The sequence below is a fragment of the Bufo bufo genome, chromosome 11 (assembly GCF_905171765.1).
Source record: "Bufo bufo chromosome 11, aBufBuf1.1, whole genome shotgun sequence".
Classification (NCBI taxonomy): domain Eukaryota; kingdom Metazoa; phylum Chordata; class Amphibia; order Anura; family Bufonidae; genus Bufo; species Bufo bufo.
Window position 1 is genome coordinate 49,419,715 of NC_053399.1, and position 24,391 is coordinate 49,444,105.

General features: G+C 47.1%; 1 protein-coding gene and 1 long non-coding RNA gene across 2 annotated transcripts in view; one reads left to right on the forward strand and one right to left on the reverse strand.

Annotated features, from left to right (window-relative positions):
• The window catches only part of RYR3 (ryanodine receptor 3), a 734,312-nt gene that overhangs the window by 661,492 nt on the left and 48,429 nt on the right, over positions 1-24,391 (reverse strand). The gene's annotated exons all lie outside the window — the stretch shown is intronic.
• Positions 1,212-17,547, forward strand: LOC120982448. Its single transcript, XR_005774901.1, has 3 exons — positions 1,212-1,357; positions 13,909-13,912; positions 17,535-17,547. It is a non-coding gene; the product is annotated as an uncharacterized LOC120982448 (long non-coding RNA).

The following is a 24,391-nucleotide window of genomic DNA, read 5'->3' on the forward strand; positions in this document are numbered from 1 at the left end:
CGGACTTGTCGCACCACTCGACAGAGTGAAAGATAGACTGGCAGGCGGAACAGGAGGGAGCCTTCAGACCTGCAAAATGCCTGCAGAAAAGCTCAGTGTCCAGGTTGGACCAGTCAGTAACGTGTTGGAACTGGGAGAGAGCCGCTGCCGCCTTGGCTGAAAATGAACAGTGGTAGTCATAGAATGCGCTCCCTCCATACCTGTGACCCAACTCTGTGACCCTAAAGAGATACAGGTCTAGTTCCTCCCTCCTGTCCGGCCTGGCAGTGCAAATCACGTCCCTGAAAAGGCTGAACGCCATGACGAATTCCGGTATGGACAATTTGCGGTTGAGCCGGTGGTCGCGGCTTCTCAGTACCACTGACACTTCCCCGCAAGCTATGACCTTGTTGTCAGATAGGTCCCTGGAGGCTATCAATAGAGACGCAAGATTGACATCCCTACCCTCCAGGATGTCCTTCCTGATGTTGATCGGGACAAAGTGGGAGGGAGTCACGTTGGGGACGGACTGGACAGAGCGAATGTCTGCGGCGGCAGAGGTGGAGGCGACCGCAACCTCGAGGGAGGAAACTGGTAGGACTGCGCTGCGAGCCTCGATAGACTCCAACCTCGCCTGCATGGACGTGACGGCAGACGTCAGACTGTTTAGCATGACATGTATCTGAGTCAGCGAAGTTTGCATCGTGGCCGCAGGGGGATCATTGGTACTGGGTACCAGGGAGTCTTTCCATAGGCGATACAGTTCCGCTTTTCTGGCAGATGCCGGGAAAGGGACGCCCTGCTTTGTCAGCGCCGCCATAAGCCTGGGGATGGTCCAAGCACGTAGGGACGGTATACTGCCCCCTTCGGATGTCTCTGCTACGACCTCGTCCACTGACGCTTCAACGATGTCTGACGCGTGTGACATCGTGGCTGTGAAAACAGTAACCTAAAATGACCGTCTAGCCTAAATGACCGCCGGAAACCGTGCAGCAGTCTAAACCACGTAACGAAAGGGTGAACTATCCCCGTGAGGAATGTACGTTGACACCAGAAGAGCCGTGAAGGAGTGGCCAGGAACCGCCACCCGGTAGTCCATGCAAGGAGACCTGCCGTACTTACCAACTGAGAAGCACTACACTCTGACTTTCACGGAAGTATCAATGAACACAGAACAACCTGTACGTAAAGTAATGCATGAGACACAAGCCTGACAAAGGCAGCACCTACCCGTCCCCCAAGGTGTACCCCCACTACCTTGGTTGACAAGGAAAATCAACTGAGATCCAAACCAACTTCTCTCTGACTAATAACTGCTTAGAACCTGGAAAACAACAACGGAACAACAAAAGAACCAGTCAATGCGTAAGGCTAAATTGTAGAACGTGGGTTGTGAGTAGAAGGTATGGTCGGCTAACGAGAGTAGGCATACTGATTGACATTGACCACTACCTGACGTTGGCGGTAAAAAACCCCTACCTGTCTAAGCGGCACAGCGGCCTGTGCCAGACTTTGGTGTGGGCGAGGAGCGGGGCCGCTGCGAGCCCCACCGTGCTTCACGGCAACCACGTGGGGAGCGCGGGGTTCCCTGGCACCGTTAACCAAGTGGGGGTGGACCTCTGGGCAACGGCCGACACCCCACGCCAACATGTCTCAGGTGCCACGTGGAGAGCAGCGCGTGTCCCTGACAGGGTGCTCAGTGCGGGGCCCCCTGCCGTCCCGGGGCTGGGCCGCCCGCCGGCTGAGCACTACTGCTGCGTGGGGAGCAGCGCAGCCCTCTGGCATGAAGTTGACACAGGGGGGGCCCCCGGCGTCGAGGGCCCCACCTAGCCAAAAACTAGAAATGCCGCGTGGGGGGCCTCACCGGTCCCTGATGGAGAGCTCAGTGCGGGGGAGCCCTCCTACCTCTGAGGGGCCAACCCACCGCCGGCTGGGCATCTCCACCACGTGGGGAAACGGTGCTGCCCCCTGGCATAGGGGGAGGCTTTATCAGACATGGCCTCCCCCCTTCTAATGTGCGAACGTGCCACGTGGGGGGCCCGGCGCTCCCTGATGGGGTGCCCAGTGCAGGGGTGCCCCCTTATTCCATGAGGGGCCGACCCACCGCCGGCTGGGCCCCTCCACCACGTGGGGAGAACGGTGGTGCCCCCTGGCAGACCTGGGGTAACGGGGGAGCTTGTGTGGCCCATCCCCAGCTCCGTGTTGAGATGGGCAGAGCCTCGTGGTGCCGCCCCGCCCCCCGGTAGGGCGCACGTCGCAGGGGTGCCTCCCCTAGCTAGGGGGCCGGCCCACCGCAGACTGCGTGCGCCCACCACGTGAGGGAGCGGGGTAGCACTGGCTGTACGCGCGAGGTGGAAGGGCGGAAGCGGCCGGGGAGGCGGGCGGGGGGAGGTCCTGTTGTGACCGCGAGCCCCGCCCCCCCCGCCGGAGAGTGGTGTCGTGACCGGACCTGAGTGGTGGAGGAGAGAGGAGCGTCTCCGTGGGCTCGGACCCCCACCCCCGCCGGCGGCTGAAGTGGCGGCGTTTGCAACGGGCGGGAGGGACCCCCCGTAGTGCCGAGGCCCGCCCCCCCGCTGTCTACAGTCAGCCATGCAGTGGCCCGGCGCATGGCGGCCCCTACTTACAAAAGGCCTGAACCAGCGCACGGACGTCCACTCACCTACTCTTCCGACCAGGACTGCCAGGTACGAGCGCACGCTAGAACTCTGCACGTCGTACGCATGTGGGAGGGTGCCGGCCGTTGAAGTAGGTGGCCAAGCCCCTCCCACAAATACAGGCCAATGAATCGGCCTTTACACTTCATTTCTGCTCATGGTCATTTATTTGTCATCTACCCAGGGCCGGCGCCACCAGTCAGGCGACTTAGGCAGTCGCCTAGGGCGCCATTTAGCAGGGGGCGCCCGTTGCGGTGTAAAAAAAAAAAGAAAAAAGTTGGTTATATAAGTTCGGCCGGCGGCGCCCCTCATGCTGCGCCTCCTGAATCTCCGGACAGAGTCCTGAGCGCTTGCCGCTCTAATTTGAATCTCCGGCCGCCGGCTCATTGCTGCGCAGCCTGCGCCTGCTGTGTGTCTGCTCTGTGCTTTTGTTAATGTAGCGTGGCCGAGCTCTGTTCGGTCCGCGGTACTGGAGCTTTTGTTTCCTGTACCCGGCCGGACTGACAGGAAGTGCTCACTTAGTGTGCACTTCCTGTCAGTCCGGCCGGGTACAGGAAACAAATGCTCCTGTACCGCGGACCGAAGAGAGCTCGGCCACGCTACACTAGAGGTGTGTGTGTGGGGGGAATAATGAGATTGACAAGGGAGGGGGAGGACTAATGACATTGACAAGGGAGGGGGGGAATAATGACATTGACAAGGGGGGGGGGAATAATGACATTGACAAGGGAGGGGGGGGGGAATAATGACATTGACAAGGGAGGGGGAGAATAATGACATTGACAAGGGAGGGGGGGGGAATAATGACATTGACAAGGGAGGGGGGGAATAATGAGAGTGACAAGGGAGGGGGGAAATAATGAGAGTGACAAGGGAGGGGGGAGGGGGGGAATAATGAGAGTGACAAGGGAGGGGGGGTGGAATCATGAGAGTGACAAGGGAGGGGGGTGCCGGGGTGGAATAATGAGAGTGACAAGGGAGGGGGGTGCCGGGGTGGAATAATGAGAGTGACAAGGGAGGGGGGGTATAATGAGATTGACAAGGGAGGGGGGGAATAATGACATTGACAAGGGAGGGGGGGAATGAGAGTGACAAGGGAGGGGGGAGGGGGGAATAATGAGAGTGACAAGGGAGGGAGTGGGGGAGAAGAGAGTGACAAGGGAGTCCCCAGAGCCAGACCAAGAGCCAGACTGCAGCCAGAGACCAGATCATCTTATTGTCCTGATGGTAAGTAGACAATGCAATATGTTTATTATGTAATTGTTTAGTTATTAATACTACATTGGAAACTAATTTACCTCACATTTAGGGTCCATTCACACATCCATGTGTGTTTTGCGGATCCACGGATTCGCAAAACACGGACAGCAGCAATGTGCGTTCCGCATTTTGCGGACTGCACATTGCCGGCACTAACAGAATATGCCTATTCTTGTCCGCTATTGCAGACAAGAATAGGACATGTTCTATTTTTTTTCCGGATCGGAATTGCGGATCCGCAATTCCGGATCGGGGCCGCACGTCATGCGGCCCCATAGAAATGTATGGGTCCGCAATTCCGTTCCGCAAAAAAAGACAGCTACAAGAAGCTGGATTAACCCTAAGGGAAACCTAGCAGTTCTTTTTATTTAAAAGCTGAGAAAGGGGTGGAACATATGTGATGTCATGATATGGGCAGATCATCTGATAAGGGTGGGCGGCAATTTTTATCTTGCCTAGGGCGGCAAAAATCCTTGCACCGGCCCTGCATCTACCATCCACTCTATTGTTGAATCTTCTTTTCCTACCATGGCCCTCAGCTTTCAGTCCCTGTCATCCACCAAAGAATGTGTTTAGTGGACTGGTTTTCTGCCAATGATGATATGTGTTTTGTATGCTGTTCTTGTGACCATCCGATGCAATTCAGCCATACTGCTGAAGTCCTTGGGGGTATCTGAATACCATTTGTCACAGTTAGGACTTGGGAAAAGTGACTGTTAGGGTCCATTCACACGTCCGTTGTTTCTGTACCCATTCATTTTCAATGGGTCCTGAAAAAAAAAATCAGACATTGAGCTGTCCGATTTTTTTCAGGACCCATTGAAAATGAATGGATACAGAACTGGTCCAGATCTTTTCCGCAAAAAACGGAACAGATCAGGAAAGAAACAACGGACGTGTGAATGGACCCTTATAGGTGACATCCGGTTCCATGGTCTTTAACACTTCCAGTGTTATATTGAGCTTATTTGACCAGTTCTAAGCACTCTGGGGCTTGATTATCAATATCAACAATAGTTTCAAAGTCATGTTCACACGTAGCACATTTATTGCAGAATTTTCTGTGTCTGCAATTTATTAGTGTTGATCGAGTATGCTCGGCCGAACACCACTTGTGCTCGAGCGCAATGCTCGAGTCTCCTCCCTGCTACACAGCCAATAAACGTGCAGGTAAGTACTGCCCTTCACTGTAATGCTGTAGCCATGTTGGTTACTGGCATTACAGTGATTGGCTGTCCAGAAAGCGCAATCAAGTGCTATATAGCACCTGATGACACGTGTTCGGCTCAGCGTTAGTCAGGGAGAGCTGTGCTGAAGGTAAAGATAGTGTAGGGAGTGTTTTTTTTTATTTAAGTAGAAAAACTTGTCAGAGACCCAAAAGTCCTTTTAAGGACTATTGTTGTGTGTGGCAGCAGCAATATATATTTTTAGCGTAACCTGCGCTAAATTGCTAAAACTTTACAGACCCAAAAGGCCTTTTAAGGACTATTGTTGTATCTGGCAGCAATATCTATTTTTAGCGCATCCTGCGCTTAATAGCGTGCAATAGTTAGGTCGCTGCAGACAGCGACATTATCTGCGTTACATCTCCTGTGTAACGTGTGCGTATCCCAAAAATATCTGTGACAACCAGTGTACTTTTTCTGTAGACGGTGTCCGCTGCGGACAGTGACATTAGCTGCGCTACATCTCCTGTGTAACGTGTGCACATCCAAAAAATATCAGTGACATCCAGTGTACTTTTTCCATAGACGGTGTCCACTGTGGACAGTGACATTACCTGGGGTACATCTCCTGTGTAATGTTTCCACATCCCAAATACCTGTGACATCCCTGTCATTTTTTATTAGCCGCTGCTGACATCAGCGACATTATCTGTGGTATATCTTTTGTGTGACGTTTCCACATCCCAAAAACCTTTAACTTTTTGGCGCATACACTTACAAATCCTACGCTACTGTACTTTTAAGTATATATAACATTTAATATGAAGAAGGGGAGCAGTAAGGGACAGGGAAGTGGCCGTGATGCTGATGGTGCACGTAGAGGCCGTGGCCCTGGGCACGTTGAAACTGTGCCTGCTGCCAGAGCACAAGAAAAACAATCATGTCCCAGTTTGCAGGGCGGCGCAGGACAAGGCTCTCGAAGTCAGACCAGTGCAACCAGGTGGTCGGTTGGATTGCAACAGATAATGCTTACAGTCTGTTTACCTCCACCCTGTCTTCCACAAAGTTCAGTCTCAGTAGCCAAGAGTCTGGTCAACACAATCCTCACCCTGATCCTTCTTCCTCCCACCATGGAGAGTCTTGCTAAACAAGTGATCCCACACTCAGATATTCCGAGGAGCTCTTTTCAGCGCTAGTCCTTCATTTGGGCCTCTCGACAAGCCCGCTTGAAGAGGGACATGAGATCTTGTGCCCCGATTCCCAAACTCTTGAGCATCCACAGTCACAAGAAGATGACAGTGGGGAACGGCAATTAGTGTTTCACGAGGTGGATGATGATGAGACACAGTTGGCAATAAGTCAACGGCTATTCGTGTCTCAAGAGGCTGATGATAAGGATGAGACACAGTTGTCAATAACTGAGGTTGTTGTTAGGTCAACAAGTCAGGAGGATGAGCAGAGCGAGGAAGTGGTAGAGGAGGTGGTGGACGATGAAGTCACTAACCCAACCTGGGAGTACAGAGGGGGAGGGATCCGCAGCACCGCAACAGGCTGGAAGAGGCAGTGGGGTGGCAAAAGGGAGAAGGCGGGCCACACCAAACAGGCCCGCAACAGTTCATCGGAGCACACCCTTGCGGAAATATTTCGGGGTAGGTGTTCCGCAGTCTGGCGCATTTTTGAGTAAAGTGCGGACGACAAAAGAATTGTAATTTGCAACCTGTGCCATACAAAAATGAGCAGGGGCGTAAACACTAGCAACCTCACAACCACCAGCAGGATCCGCCACATGGCATCAAAGCACCCTAATAGGTGGGCCGAACGCCTGGGTCCACAATCTGTGTCTGCGGGTCACACTACTGCCTCCTCTTCCCCTGTGTTATGTACTGGCCAATCCCTTGTTGAAGGCACAGGCCAGGATACCTCCCGCCCTGCACCTGGACCTTTGCAAGCACCATCAGCGACCACATCCACCTCCGTGTCCCAGCGCAGCGTACAAATGTCCTTACCTCAGGCATTTGAACGCAAGTGCAAATACCCAGCCACCCACCCACAGGCCATAGCACTAAATGCTCAGCTTTCCAAATTACTGGCCCTAGAAATGTTGCCATTTAGGCTTGTGGATACTGAGGCCTTCCACAGCCTGATGTCGGCAGCCATCCCTCATTATGCAGTCCCCAGCTGCCACTATTTTTCACGGTGTGCCGTGCCCGCCTTACAACAGCATGTGTCCCGTAACATCACCCGTGCCCTGACTAATGCAGTTACTGGGAAGGTCCACTTAACCACTGACACATGGACAAGAGCTTTCAGCCAGGGACGCTACATTTCCCTGACAGCACACACTGGGTTATTGTTGTGGAGGCCGGGAGCGAGTCGTACCCTGGGATGGCACAGGTGCTACCGACGCCAAGGATTACAGGGCCTAATTCCATCACGGTTTTCGCCACCACCTACGTTAATGGCTCTAACCCCCACTTCTCCGCCTCCTCCTCCACTTCCACCACTGAATTATCATCTTGCAGCACCAGTCAGCCATCAGTCAGTAGCTGGAAGCAGTGTAGCACTGCAGTGGGGAAGCGTCAACAGGCCATGCTTAAGCTAATCTGCTTAGGTGACAAACAGCACACCGACGCAGAGCTGTGGCAGGGGATAAGAGACCAGACTGAGCTCTGGCTCTCACCACTCAACCTAGAACCAGGCATGGTTGTGTTTGAAAATGGCTGTAACTTGGTGGCAGCTTTGGAGGTCAGCAAGCTCACACACATCCCATGCCTAGCCCACGTCTTCAACTTACTGGTTCAGCGGTTTTTCAAAACCTACCCCAATTTGCCTCAGCTACTGGTGAATTTGCGCGGCGTATGTGCCCATTTCTGCGACAGCTTCCGCCAGTCTGTCAACGCTGCAGCAGCGCTTACAATTGCCAGCTCACGGACTGTTGTGCGATGTGAGCACGCGTGACGTTCCACAAGTTGTCCAGACTTTGTGAGCAGCAGAGGGCAGTAGTGGAATACCAGCTGCAACATGGTCGTTGCCTTTCCAGTCAGCTTCTGCTCTTCACAAGCGAGGAGTGGGCATGGATGTCTGACCTCTGAGGTTTTAACCTCTTCATGCCCAGCACCGTACATGTACGGTGCGCTGATCGGGCGGGTGCAGGAGCTGCACCCGCCCGATCAGCGGTGGGGACCCCGGAGTCACTGATATCCGGACCCCTGCAGTATGCGCCGGCATCAGTGCATACTAACCACTGCACAGCTGCGGTCAGCGCTGACTGCGGCACGTGCGATGTCCATGCAGGGAGGAGGCAGCCATCGGGTCCCCGCGCTGCTGTGATGGGGACCCGATGGCAGAGAAGGCAGCCCAATGCTTTCCTTAGGCATCGTGGCTGCCTTCCGTGACAGCCTGTGATATCCAGCCCCCTGGATCTCACAGGCAGGAAGGCTGTAAGTCTACTCAAATGCTCGCTGCTCACAATTAAGGCCGACGCTTTGCATGTGGAAGAGGTTAAAATGGGGGAAGACATTACACAGGGTGATAGCCAGACCACCCTCAGTTAGTCTTCTCAGTGCAAATTGGATGTTGAGAAGGAGGAGGAGCAGGATATGGTTGCCTCCTCTACAGAGGGTTGTACCAATGGACATTTAATTCCATCTGTTCAGCGTGGATGGGCAGAAGAGGAGGAAGAGGATGAGGAGATTTAGAGTGATCCTCCTGATGACGACAGCGAAGTCTTGCCTGTTGGGACTATGGCACACATGGCTGACTTTATGTTAGGCTGATTTTCCTGTGACCCACACGCTTTACGCATCTTGGACAACACCGATTACTGGTTGTTCACCCTTCTCGACACCCGCTACAAAGAGAACTCATCTCTCATTCCTGTGGTGGAGAGGACAAGCAAAATGGTGCAATACCAGAAGGTCCTTGTTGAAAAATTGCTCCAAAAATTTCCAGCTGACAACGCTGGCAGCAGAGTACGTAGTCCCTTGGGCAACTGAGGAGAGGTGACAAGGGGAACACACAGCAGTTTCAACAGAGGCAGGGCAGCACTCTCCAAAGCCTGGGACAGTTTCATGACACCCCGCCAGCACCCTCACCCTGATGCGCGACCTGTGTCACAAGAAGGGAAACATTTTGGAAGATAGTGAAGGAGTACGTAGCAGACCGTGTCAGCATCCTCAATGATCCCTCTGTGCCTTTCAACTACTGGGTGTCCAAACTGGACACGTGGCACGAACTGGCGCTCTACGCCTTGGACGTGCTGGCCTGCCCTGCTGCCAGCATTTTGTCAGAGCGGGTATTTAGTGCTGCTGGGGGCATAATAACTGATAAGCGCATCCGCCTGTCAACTGAAAATGCTGACCAGTTGACTCTTATAAAAGTGAACAAGACCTGGATTGCCCCTGACTTCTCTACTCCACCAGAGGAAAGCGGCTGAACATAAAGGCACTTTAAAATGTGTGTTTTTATAATATACTGAATACACTGTATTCCCGTGCACCCCTTCCACCACAAAAAAGAGTATATGGTTCAATCTTCCTTTTCTTATACTCCTCCTCTTCCATCATATCAACATGCTTATTAGTCTTCCCTCGCTCCTAATGTTGTAGAGGGTCAGCTAACCTGCAAGCCCTTGCATATAATGTTTTAGAGGGTCAGCTCACCAGCAGGCCCTCACCTACAATCTTTTAGAGGGTCAGTGCACCAGCAGGCCCTCACCTACAATCTTTTAGAGGGTCAGCTTGCCTGCAGGCCCTCACATATAATGTTTTAGAGGGTCAGCTCACCAGCAGGCCCTCGCATATAATGTTTGAGGGTTAGCTCACCAGCAGGCCCTCAACCATAATGTTATACAGGGTCTGCTCACCAGCAGGCCCTCACCTACAATCTTTTAGAGGGTCAGTGCACCAGCAGGCCCTCACCTACAATCTTTTAGAGGGTCAGCTCGCCTGCAGGCCCTCACATATAATGTTTTAGAGGGTCAGCTCACCACCAGGCCCTCGCATATAATGTTTGAGGGTTAGCTCACCAGCAGGCCCTCAACCATAATGTTTTACAGGGTCTGCTCACCAGCAGGCCCTCACCCATAATTTTTTCAATGGTCAGCTAAGTTGCAGGCACTCGACCCATAATTTTTTTGATGCTCAGATCATCAGCAGGCACTCGCCCCTAATGTTTTAGAGAGTCAGATCTGCAGCAGACCCTCACCCCTAATGTTTTTGATGGTCAGCTCAGCAGCAGGCCCTTGTCCGTAATGTTTTAGAGGGTCACCCTTGCTGGTCATCAATCCTAATTTTTTAAGGGTGTATCATGCCCTCCTTTATGTGTAATAAAGGGTGTATTGGAGTGCCGGTTCCTTGTAATTTTTGGAATCCCTTTCACTTAGTGCATAGGCTTTATGAGTGTAGGAGTCCCACTACCTGAACAATTGTACCACAATGTAAATGAGGCCCTCCATTATGTGATATACAGGTTGTATCAGAGTGCCTCTTCCTTGTAATTTTTGGCAGCACTTGCATTTTATATACAAGTACAGGAAATACAGGAAAGAATGCTTCCTAACAATTTTTCCTCTAAAATCGATTTTATCTTCTGTTTTGTGCGTATTATTGTCAGTCTGTAAAAGTGGCGTACTACTCGGATAACATCCCAGCAGCGACCTGGGAGTCCAAAATGCATCCAGACATCCTCCCCATGCTGTTCCCGAACCATTTCAGTGGTGTTTCCATCAATTTCTGACCTTTTCTTATGAACCAGACACCCTCCCCTCTTCAGAGCAGGGGGAGCCTGTTTTAATGCTCAGGTTCTCCCATTGACTTCCATTGTGCTCGGGTGCTTGGTAGAGGACCCGAACATCCAGAGGTGTTCAACCCGAGCACCCGAACACCTGAGCACTTTGGTGCTCGATCAACACTACAATTCATCTGAGTAGAACTTGAAGAAATCCATGTCATGTATGGAGCTGATTTTTAGTTACAGGAATTTCAGTCACTCGTAAATATACCCTCTTTGTGTTAATTGTTCATTTTTTTACATCAAGATTAAATCTGTTACTAATATGAAAACACTATTAGTTTAGTATAAAAGTATAAATACTAGATGCTGGTATTTGGATTGCTCTTATTATCAACATCACCCCCTAAAAAATGATAGGATAAATTGCAGATTACTAAAACCTGGCAAATGTCTATAGGCATTCTCAGTTTCATTAGCAGCAGGTAACAGATTAAAGCATTAAACCGGAAACGTGTTACCATGGAATCCGCCTCCCACAGGTTACATTAGTGTTCAGACTCAGGCAGGCAATGAAATAAATGATGGTGCACCAGTCTGCAGATTTTATTAGGTCACTTTCCAAAACTGAAGCCAAAAAGTATAGAAAGTGAAGTAAAGTAAGCTTGCTGTAAACTTTACAAACATTTCTCCTAAACTGCTGTAAGCCCTGCTAACCAGAGGCAATATTATCCAATTAGGGTGGTTTACACACACGACCACTGCAGTTTATGAGCCAAAGTCAGAAATGGATCCTGTAGGAAAAGGATATTTAAATCATTTCTTTATATTTCCAATTCATCTTAAATCCACTTCTGACTGCAAAAAAACTGCATAAACTGCAGTGTAAAAAGAAATCACTGGAGGAGATTTGCTAACCAAAATTTTAACTTAATTTGCTCCAAAAATGTGATGATCATGCTTCGTACCAAATTTATTATGGTTTTTTAGACATATTTTGTGCCACTATTGCACTATTTTACAGTGGACTGGGTATATCAATAAAACATAACTTTTACTAGTTACAATGAAAAATAAAGCAATTTACATAACGTGCTCAAAAGAAAAGGCAGTGAGAAAACACTAAAATATACAAATTATTTTGAATTTGAATTCTTGATGATGCAAATGTCTAGGAAAGGTAATTTGGTTGGATTACACTCTGAAGTGAATCTCAAACCAAGATGGTTAGTATTCAGCCCATTGGCCCAAGTGATAAATAATTCAGAGCTACCTTTCCAAATCACAAACACATTGTCAATAAAACGTGCCCACATCTGAATATTCTGTAGCTCCATGGTTGTCTCATCCTTGAAAACCCAGGTTCTTTCCCACCAGCCCAGGAACAGGTTTGCATACGAGGGGGCACAGGGGCTCCCCATCGCAGTGCCCCTGAGCTGGTGGCCAGCTCAGGGGCACTGACCTGCCATTAAAAACCAAAAAAATCTGTGTCAGGGAAAACTCAAGTAGTCGGAGAACAAATTGGATTGTGCGCTGTGTACAGGCGTCCACGTGTAGACAGAAAGTGTGCGAATGCATGTAGGCCATATTCATGAGGAATGGAGGAGTATAAGGCCTCTACATCTATACTCTCTAAAATGCATCCCTTCTCCAGATGTATGCCTTCCAATTGTTATAAAAGGTCCCCTGTGTCTCGCACATATGAGGGGAGAGCTGTTACAAAAGGTGAAAGTATTTGATCTATATAGATACCCACATACTGACTCAAGCTGTCAACTTATGAATTTTCGGGAGGCAGTAAATCGTGGCCGTTTGGGGGTGCTGAGGGAGGAGAAAATTATATTCATACTGGTTAATTAATTTATCCATTTTAGCTGCATCTAGGAGGTACTTCAATTCTTGTTTATATTGAATAGTAGGGTCCCTCTCCAGTACCTCGTAACAATCCCGTGGTGCTAATAGAGCCTCACTCGTAGATTTATATGCAATAGTGTCAAGAATGACTGTATTGCCTCCCTTGTTATAGGGTTTGATAGTTATGTTCTTGTCTTGCTCTAAATCATCTAGAGATTTCAATTCCTCCTTTGTACAATTTGGTGGAGTGAAGTGCAAATATGTGGATTCTAGCTCACTACTCACCATGTTTAAAAACACATCAATGCAATTTGTGTCTCCAAAAGGTGGAGTTTTGGTGTTTTTTTTCTTTAGCGATGTAAAGGGGCCCTCTCCTTCACCACATTTATTTTGTGAGGCTAGACTCTGAAAAAGTTTAACGTCCTCCACCATCTCCATGGGGACCCCCAATTTCAGGCTTTGGAATTGTTACGAAAAGGTTTAAACCACCTCAATTTTCATGCAAATAAATTGATATCTACTATTGTCCTAAAAAGACTAAACTTAGACTAAGTCCCTTTTCTAAAATCCTAGTCTCAGAAGCATTTAAGAGGCGAGCCGATAGGTTAATTATTTTTGGGCCAGAGTTGTTCCAGGATATTGTTGGGGGCAGTTCCGTAGGGGATATGACGGGTTCAGATTTAAAAACCCCTGATTGCCTCTATTTTGCGGACTCCCTCTATAGTTCTTCCTACCTCTCCCCTTGCCTCTCACCGTATTTTTATTGGTGCCCGTGTTTAGTTCCTTATCAGAGTCAAAATCTGCCAGGTCGTGTAAGAACGGTTTGCGCTTTCTTTCTTTAAGATGATATTGAAAGCGATCTAGCGTGGCCTGTAGCTGTTTTTCTTTTGCACTAAACTCGGGTTCCTGAGAGAAAGATTGAGTAATATTAATCTGTTCTTTCAGTTTCCTATCTAGTCCTTCTAGTGTAAGTCGTTCTTGTTCTAATAAGATTTGCATAACACAAAGGGAGCTACTGGTCGCTTCCTGCTCCCATTTGGTCATCAATGAAGCATTTTTACACCTAGCCGCAGGAGTTAATGTTATTCTTAGACCCCTAGGGACTATTTTATGTTTAAGGTAGTTTTCAAGGCTCTGGACTTCCCACCAAGAAACTATCTGTTCCTTGTAGATTCTGGCCAGCTCCTTGAAAGCCGCCTTAAAAGACGGTGTAAATTTCTTTTGACAGTATTTCTTATCAGAAAAAACTCCTTGGCCTCTGTCAGCCAGGTATCAGAGTTAAAGCCTGTACTGAGAAATCCTGCCATATCCATGGGGTAATATACTTAAATGTATCAATTACCTCAATACAAAAAATAATTACTATTGCACTATTTCACAGTGGACTGGGTATATCAATAAAACATAACTTTTACTAGTTACAATTAAAAATAAAGCTATTTAAATAACGTGCTCAAAAGAATATGCAGTGAGAAAACACCAAAATATACAAATTATTTTTCTCTGTCACCTGACCGTAATCAATACCAAAGTAATAAATGGATATATCTTACCCCTTCCAGGTGTCTGAGCACGTTATGTAAATTGCTTTATTTTTAATTGTAACTAGTAAAAGTTATGTTTTATTGATATACCCAGTCCACTGTGAAAAAGTGCAATAGTAATTGGTGTAAGACGAGATACCTCTACATATAATATTTTTGTATTGAGGTAATTGATACATTTAAATATTTTGTGCCACACTTGATAAGAGGCATGACTTAGCTAAGGGTGGTTCAAGATGTCCCAACATGCACCAAAATTTTAGCACAAAAGTTTGACACAACCAATAGGTGGTGTAAAGTGTCTAAAGATGCACCAAACGTCTCATCTAGCATAAGCCACATTGTTGGCTAAACACAAAGGGGAGATTTAAAACTGGTGTGAAGGAAAGCTTGCTTAGTTGCTAATCGCAAAAATGTTTGCACAAGTGTTGTTGAAAATGTCATAAACATGTGGTTTGCAACTTTTTCAGGCCAGAAAACTGTTGCATATTTAAATTATGAAAAATTTCCCCTAAGGGTAAATATCACCATGAAACTGGCATTAATGATGCCTGAAATCTATGCCAGCTATGAGCTGGTGTTGATCTTATTCTAGGTGCCCAGACTGTTGGAAGATGCACTTCATTTATGACGTGTGCATAGTCCATCAGTGTGACTACCATTGTGGCAGACCATGCGACTGCTTTGGAGCCCAGAGCAAGAGGGGGCACAGACTTAGTTGGGATTATCTCCTAAGGTCTCTACCCTCGAAGGGAACTACTTTTAGCAAATGAGGCAGTGGAAAAAATGGCCCATGGGTCATTGAAAGGGGTTTAGGCAGAAACCCTTCTGTCCTGTGTGAGGGCCTGGTTTGATCCTTGCTATGGGGCCCTTACTTCTCTATGTATGCCACTGGCCTAGTCGTCAATTAAATGTACAGTATCCTCTGGTTGCACAGGGGTATATCAAGATCACTGTAGAAAACGTCGGTCTTAGTAAAAGACCCCACATGTTGCAGTTAATAAGTGTAGAAGAAACCCTTCATCCCAAAGCTAAAAAAATGTTCAATGGAGGAGGCTGAAGTTGTCAGCAGCTATACCATCATAAAATATGTCGGCCAAAAGTTTCAGCCAGTAGAATTTTTTTTTTTTCACATATTAGAGGTAATGCCAAGTTTTGTTTGTTGTTAAACGGTTACTGTATTTTGTTCATCTATATTACCTTTATATAAGAAAATACATTTAGTAGAGCCCATTGAACAGTGAATATTACTAAACACTAATATGCAGCAAAGCTGCATGTGCCATATGTTAGTGGTTTTACACTGGACTGCTAGAAAATCTGCTGCATCATTTTATTATGTGCTATTACATAGAAACATAGAATGTGTCAGCAGATAAGAACTATTCGGCCCATCTAGTCTGCCCAATATACTGAATACTATGAATAGCCCTTGGCCCTATCTTATATGAAGGATGGCCTTATGCCTATCCGATGCATGCTTAAACTCCTTCACTGTATTTGCAGCTACCACTTCTGCAGGAAGGCTATTCCATGCATCCACTATTCTCTCAGTAAAGTAATGTAATGACCGACGACACGCACAGGGAGGAAAACAGGGAAAGCCCTGCCCAAGGGAGAGGGAAAGGTGGTGACCCCTAACTCACCTTGCGGCTGGCACCTGACTGCCCTGACGTCCCTAGACGGGTTCCTCACCCGTGCGGCGATCGCGTGCCTAAACCCTGGCTTTCCCTAATATGAGCCCTGGATAGTGAACAGGCCGGTGGGATCGCTAGTCCACACCACTATCACTAAGAGGGAAACACCAGGGAGAGGACAGACAAAACATACAAACACATACACCCAGGTGGGCGACCACAATAAACCAAAAAGGTCCAACAGGGATCTGGAGGGTAGCGTACTGGACCAACTACCAGCGAACGCAGCAACACAGCTCCAGAAGGTCAGAATAGATGTCCAGGCAGGAAGCTCTATCTCTGGCAACCAGAGAAGTGTGAGAGAGAAATATAAGGAGGTCTGGGAGTGCTGGACAAGGAACAGCTGAGGAGAAAGAGCTACGGATCCCTGAGTGAGCCAAAAGGGTTTGCTAAGCAAACCCAGAAAGCTACCATAAGGAAAACAGCCCTATCTTAAATAGAGCGTGCAGCCAACCGCTGCGACTTCCTGACCCCGGGTATAACGGAGTCAGGCGTGGTCCTCGACACCCTCGTGACAGTACCCCCCTCTCTACGAGGGGCCTCCGGACACTCAGGACCAGGTCTCCCAGGATGAGAGGCATGAAAAACCCGAACTAACCTGTCGGCGTTTACCTCAGAAGCAGGAACCCACATTCTTTCCTCGGGACCGTAACCTCTCCAATGCACCAGATATTGAAGAGAGCGGCGGACCCGACGAGAATTAACAATTTTGGATATCTGAAATTCTAGGTTACCATCCACGACAACAGGAGGGGGTGGCAGCGGTGATGGTTCTAGAGGTGGAACATATTTTTTTGAGTAACGACTTATGAAAAACATTATGAATTTTAAAAGTCTGAGGTAACTCCAGGCGAAAAGCCACGGGGTTGATGATGGCTACAATTTTGTAAGGGCCAATAAACCTAGGACCCAGTTTCCAAGAGGGAACCTTCAATTTAATATTCTTAGTAGACAACCACACATAGTCATTCACTCCTAGGTCCGGACCTGGCGACCGTCTCTTATCAGCCATGCATTTGTATTTACCTCCCATATTTTTCAAGTTAGCTTGCACCTTCTGCCATACCGATGAAAGAGATGACGAAAACCGTTCCTCTTTGGGAACCCCAGAAGACCCCCCCTCTTTGAAAGTACAGAATTGGGGATGAAAACCATATGCACCAAGAAATGGTGACTTGCCAGTGGATTCCTGACGACGATTATTTATGGCAAACTCAGCTAACGGTAAATATGATGACCACAACTCTTGGTTTTCAGACACAAAACATCTTAGATATGTCTCAAGGTTTTGGTTGGTACGCTCAGTCTGTCCATTCGACTGAGGATGGAAAGCAGAGGAAAAGGACAAGTGTACCCCCAAACGAGAACAAAAAGCTTTCCAAAATTTAGAAATAAACTGGGTACCCCGATCCGAAACAACATCGGAGGGGACCCCGTGAAGCTTCACGATTTCACTGACGAATACCTGAGCAAGAGTCTTAGCATTAGGTAGTGCGGGTAACGCAATGAAGTGTACTATTTTGCTAAACCTGTCCACTACTACCAAAATAACTGTTTTACCCGCAGACAAAGGTAAGTCAGTGATAAAATCCATTGACAGATGTGTCCACGGTCTATTGGGAATGACGAGTGGTAATAGAGACCCTGCAGGACGTGTATGTGAAACTTTTGCGCGCGCACAGGTAGAACAAGAAGACACAAAATCCAATACATCCTGACGCAACCTTGGCCACCAAAAACGACGAGACAATAGTTCCAAGGTTGCTTTACTACCCGGGTGCCCAGCAAGTGCCGAATTATGATGTTCCTTTAATAATTCGAAACGTAAGTTCAACGGTACAAACAATTTCTCTGAGGGGCAAGAGACCGGGGCGTCCCCCTGGGCCTCTAACACCTTCCCCTCCAAAACAGAGTGTACCGCAGAAACAACCACTCCTCTTTGAAGAATGGGTACCGGATCACTCACATTACCCCCTCCAGGGAAACAACGAGATAGTGCATCAGCCTTGGTGTTCTTTGCCCCAGGACGATAGGTAATCACAAAGTTAAACCTGGTAAAAAATAGCGACCACCTAGCCTGTCTAGGGGTGAGGCGCTTAGCTGATTCGAGGTACAGAAGATTTTTGTGGTCCGTAATTACAGTGACGGGGTGGACTGCCCCCTCTAAGAAATGACGCCACTCCTCAAACGCAAGTTTAATAGCTAATAGTTCCCTATTGCCAATATCGTAGTTCTTTTCTGCTGCAGATAGTTTTTTAGAAAAGAAAGCACAAGGACGCCATTTGCCAGGAGACGGACCCTGAGACAGCACCGCCCCACTCCCACCTCTGACGCATCGACTTCAACAATAAAAGGCTGAGAGACATCAGGTTGGACCAGTACAGGTGCTGAGGTAAACCTCTCTTTTAGAGAGGAAAAAGCAACTTTAGCGGCGTCAGACCATTTAGAAAAATCAGTCCCCTTCCTAGTCATGTCAGTAAGCGGTTTTACAATAAGTGAATAATTTTTAATGAATTTCCTATAGAAATTCGCGAAGCCCAAGAACCGTTGTAGTGCTTTGAGGTTCTCAGGAAGATCCCAATCTAAAATTGCCTGGACCTTCCTAGGATCCATACGGAAACCTGACGCAGATAAAAAATAACCCAGGAATTGTATCTCCTGAACGGCGAAGACACATTTTTCAATTTTAGCATATAATTCATTCGTCCGTAGGACCTGCAGTACTTGTCTGACATGCACCTCATGTGTTTTCAGATCGGACGAATAAATTAAAATATCATCTAGGTATATTACCACAAACCTGCCGATTAGATGACTAAAAATGTCATTAACGAAATGTTGAAAGACGGCAGGAGCATTGGTCAGACCGAAAGGCATAACTAGATTTTCATAATGCCCCTCAGGGGTGTTAAACGCTGTCTTCCACTCATCCCCCTCCTTAATACGAATCAGATTGTAGGCACCCCTAAGATCAAGTTTGGAGAACCACCTAGCACCCGCAATCTGATTAAACAGGTCAGGAATGAGAGGAAGAGGGTATGGGTCTCGGATGGTTATCTGATTTAATTCGCGAAAATCTAAGCAAGGACGCAGGCCCCCATCTTTCTTTTTAACGAAGAAAAACCCTGCAGCCACGGGTGAAGAAGAGGGTCTGATGTGTCCCTTAGCCAAGCTCTCGGAGATATAATCTTTCATGGCTTGTCTCTCTGGACCCGAAAGATTATATAACCTGGTCTTGGGTAATTTTGCGCCGGGAATAAGGTTAACCGGGCAATCATAAGGACGATGAGGTGGTAACTTCTGACAACCCTTTTCAGAAAAAACATCCTCAAAGTCTGAAATAAATGTAGGTAGGGTAGTTATGGAGGCGACTAAGCAATTGCTATTTAAGCAATTTTCTCTGCACTGCTCACTCCACTCCAATATCTCCCTGGCCTGCCAATCCACCACTGGATTGTGCGCTACCAACCAGGGAAGACCCAGCACTACCGGAGTGGGAAGCCCCTCCAGAACATAACCTGAAAGCATCTCGTTATGGTGGTCCCCTACCCGAAGGTGTAAATTATGAACCATGTGCGTGAGGTTTCTCTGAGACAGGGGAGCAGAATCAATAGCGAATATGGGAATGGGTCTCTGTAAAGTACAGAGAGACAAACCCAAAGTGCGGGCAAAATGGGCATCTATCAAATTTACCCCTGCTCCACTGTCTAGAAAGAAAGAAATAGTCTCCGTCTTATCACCAAAAATAATAACCGCTGGCAACACAAATTGCGATGTACGTATGGAGGAAACGTATACCCCCCGGCTGACATCCTCCACACAGCCTGGGGTTAGTAGTTTTTCCGACGGTCTTTTGTTTCTGAGGAAAGAAGGACAGACATTAATGAAATGACCCCTCTCCCCACAAAAAAAACAAACCCCACGCCTACGGCGAGCCTCAGGAGGACAGACCTGACGAGTAGTTTCTCCTAGCTGCATAGGCTCGTCTAAGTCCGTACAGACTAACTGCTGCTTGGGAGGGGTTACCAATTTTTCAACCTGACCCTAAGGCGTCTATCTATTCGGATAGAAAGGGACATAACCGCATCAAGGGAAAAGGGGGTCTCATATAATGCAAGCGCATCCTTAACCCTTTCGGATAACCCAGAGCAGAACTGACTCCTGAGAGCCGGGTCGTTCCATTGGGTATCCGTAGCCCACCTACGGAATTCAGAGCAATACTCCTCTACCGGCCGCTCTCCTTGTAAGAGTCTCCGTAATCTTGATTCAGCCAGGGCGACTCGGTCAGGGTCATCATATATGAGACCCAAGGCCCCAAAAAACTCATCCACTGACCGAAGAGCCTGGGAATCAGTAGGTAAAGAGAACTCCCAGGACTGCGGATCCCCCTGCAGCAGGGAAATAACAACCCCCACCCGCTGATCTTCATTACCAGAGGAGTAAGGGCGCAGTTTAAAATATAACTTACAGGCCTCACGGAATGTCAAAAACTTGTCCCTTCCCCCAGAAAATCTGTCAGGGAGAGGGACCTTGGGTTCCGCAACAACCTGGTTACCAGTAGCAACCGCTGGGCTTGCAGTCAGTTGTAATTGCTGCTGTTGCTGGAGGACCGACGCCTTCAATCCTACCACCTCCAAAGACAGGCCATGAAATTGTTTGGACAGAGCAGCAATTTGATCCATACTGGATTCTAAGTAGGTAAAAAAAATGTTTATTTTTTTTTTTTTTTTTTTTCTTTACCTACACAAAATAATGGCCAGAGATAATGTAATGACCGACGACACGCACAGGGAGGAAAACAGGGAAAGCCCTGCCCAAGGGAGAGGGAAAGGTGGTGACCCCTAACTCACCTTGCGGCTGGCACCTGACTGCCCTGACGTCCCTAGACGGGTTCCTCACTCGTGCGGCGATCGCGTGCCTAAACCCTGGCTTTCCCTAATATGAGCCCTGGATAGTGAACAGGCCGGTGGGATCGCTAGTCCACACCACTATCACTAAGAGGGAAACACCAGGGAGAGGACAGACAAAACATACAAACACATACACCCAGGTGGGCGACCACAATAAACCAAAAAGGTCCAACAGGGATCTGGAGGGTAGCGTACTGGACCAACTACCAGCGAACGCAGCAACACAGCTCCAGAAGGTCAGAATAGATGTCCAGGCAGGAAGCTCTATCTCTGGCAACCAGAGAAGTGTGAGAGAGAAATATAAGGAGGTCTGGGAGTGCTGGACAAGGAACAGCTGAGGAGAAGGAGCTACGGATCCCTGAGTGAGCCAAAAGGGTTTGCTAAGCAAACCCAGAAAGCTACCATAAAGAAAACAGCCCTATCTTAAATAGAGCGTGCAGCCAACCGCTGCGACTTCCTGACCCCGGGTATAACGGAGTCAGGCGTGGTCCTCGACACCCTCGTGACAGTACCCCCCTCTCTACGAGGGGCCTCCGGACACTCAGGACCAGGTCTCCCAGGATGAGAGGCATGAAAAACCCGAACTAACCTGTCGGCGTTTACCTCAGAAGCAGGAACCCACATTCTTTCCTCGTGACAAGTAATACTTCCTGATATTACTTTTAAACCTTTGCCCCTCTAATTTAAAACGATGTCCTCTTGTAGCAGTTTTTCTTCTTTTACCTTGTTGATTCCCTTTATGTATTTAAAAGTTTCTATCATATCCCCTCTGTCTCGTCTTTCTTCCAAGCTATACATGTTAAGGTCCTTCAATCTTTCCTGGTAAGTTTTATCCTGCAATCCATGTACTAGTTTAGTAGCTCTTCTCTGAACTCTCTCCAAAGTATCAATATCCTTCTGGAGATATGGTCTCCAGTACTGTGCACAATACTCCAAATGAGGTCTCACTAGTGCTCTGTAGAGCAGCATGAGCACCTCCCTCTTTCTACTGGTAATGCCTCTCCCTATACACCCAAGCATCCTGCTAGCATTTCCTGCTGCTCTATGACATTGTCTGTCCACCTTTAAGTCTTCTGAAATAATGACCCCTAAATCCCTTTCCTCAGATACTGAGGTTGGGACTGTATCACTGATTTTATATTCTGCTCTTTGGTTTTTACGCCCCAGGTGCATTATCTTGCACTTATCAACATTAAATTTTAGTTGCCAGATTTTTGACCATTCCTCTAGTTTTCCTAAATCCTTTTCCATTTGGCGTATCCCTCCAGGAACATCAACCCTGTTACAAATCTTTGTGTCGTCAGCAAAAAGACACACCTTACCATCGAGGCCTTCTGCAATTTTGCTGATAAAGATATTAAACAATATGGGTCCCAGAACAGATCCCTGAGGTACCCCACTGGTAACAAGACCATGGTCTGAATATACTCCATTGACTACAACCCTCTGTTGTCTGTCCCTCAGCCACTGCCTAATCCATTCAACAATATGGGAGTCCAAGCCCAAAGACTCTAATTTATTGATAAGCCTTCTATGTGGGACAGTATCAAAAGCCTTACTAAAGTCTAGATAAGCGATGTCTACTGCACCTCCGCCATCTATTAATCAATAATCTATTAATCATGATCTCCCTGAAGTAAACCTAGGCTGTTTTTCATCTTTCAATCCATGGGATTTTAGATGTTCCACAATCCTCTCCTTGAGTATGGTTTCCATTAATTTCCCCACTATTGATGTCAGGCTTACTGGCCTATAGTTGCCCGATTCCTCCCTACTACCTTTCTTGTGAATGGGCACAACATTTGCTAATTTCCAATCTTCTGGGACGACTCCTGTTACCAGTGATTGGTTAAATAAATCTGTTAATGGTTTTGCTAGTTCACCGCTGAGCTCTTTTAATAGCTTTGGGTGTATCCCATCAGGCCCCTGTGACTTATTTGTATTAATTTTAGACAGCTGATTTAGAACCTCTTCCTCTGTAAAGACACATGCATCAACAAATTCATTAGTCTTCCTTCCTAACTGAGGTCCTTTTCCTTCATTTTCCTTTGTAAAAACTGAACAGAAGTATTCATTGAGGCAGTCAGCTAGTTCTTTATCTTCTTCCATATACCTTCCTTATTTTGTTTTTAATTTGGTAATTCCTTGTTTTAGTTTCCTTTTTTCATTTATGTATCTGAAGAATGACTTATTGCCTTTTTTCACTGACTGAGCTAATTTCTCTTCTGCCTGTGCTTTAGAAACTCTTATAACTTGTTTGGCCTCTCTCTGCCTAATCTTATAAATTTGCCTGTCATCCTCATTTTTTTATTTTTTATAATTATTAAATGCTATCTTTTAGTTTTTTATGATTTTGGCCATTTCTGCTGAGTACCACAGTGGTTTCTTTCTTTTTTTTTGCTTTTACTGACAAGCCTAATGCAATTTTCTGTTGCCTTCAATAGTGCCACTTTTAAGTAGTCCCATTTCTCCTGGACTCCATAAAAACTGTTCCAATCTGATAGGGACTCGTATACCACTAATCTAATTTTAGAAAAGTCAGGTTTTTCTAACATCTAAAACTTTTGTTTTTGTGTGGTGTGAATCAGTCACTGTACTTATAGTAAACCACACTGACTGGTGATCACTAGATCCCAAGCTTTCCCCTACAGTAATATCAGATACCAAATTCCCATTTGTGAATACTAAATCTAAAATGGCCTCCTTCCGGGTTGGCTCCTCAACTATTTGCTGTAGAGATAATCCCAGTAGGGAATTTAGAATATCTGTACTCCTGGCAGAACTAGCTATTTTGGTTTTCCAGTTTACATCAGGAAGATTAAAGTCTCCCATAATGATAACTTCCCCCTTCAATGTCATTTTAGCCATTTCCTCAACTAGTAGATCATCTAATTCTTTGACTTCACTAGGTGGTCTATATATCACACCTACACGAGTTACCTTATGATTATCAAGCTGCAAGGTAACCCAAACTGACTCTAAATTGGTCTCGCTAACTTGTATTAAATTCGATTTTATGCTATCTTTCACATACAGGGCCACCCCTCCCCCTTCTTGCCTTTTCTGTTTTTCCTATATATAGAGAACCCTGGTATTGTTATATCCCAGTCATTACTTTCATTGAACCACGTCTCAGTAACAGACACTAAATCTATATTCTCAGATGCCATTATAGCCTCAAGTTCATTGATCTTATTCCCTAAACTGCGAGCATTTGTAGACAAGACTCTGAGCTTGTCATTTCTTAACCTATGTGCTACTGGCATCTTCTGGCATTGTTCTGGGGGGCAGTCGGACTGCTGGATTGTCACTCTTTTGCTCCCCTTTCCTAGTTTAAATGCTCCTTAGCAAATACTTTGAACTGTTCACTGAGGACATTCGTTCCTTTGAGAGAAAGATGCAAACCATTTTTCTTGTACAGTTCTTTTCCATTACAACGAGAGCTAACATGAGACACAAAGCCGAACCCTTTGTTCAAACACCATTCACCAAGCCATACATTGAATTCCTTAATGCGCATCTTCCTGTCATGCTGAAGGTTATGCACAGGCAAAACTGCAGAGAATGAAACAGTTGATGCAACCTGTTGTATATCAT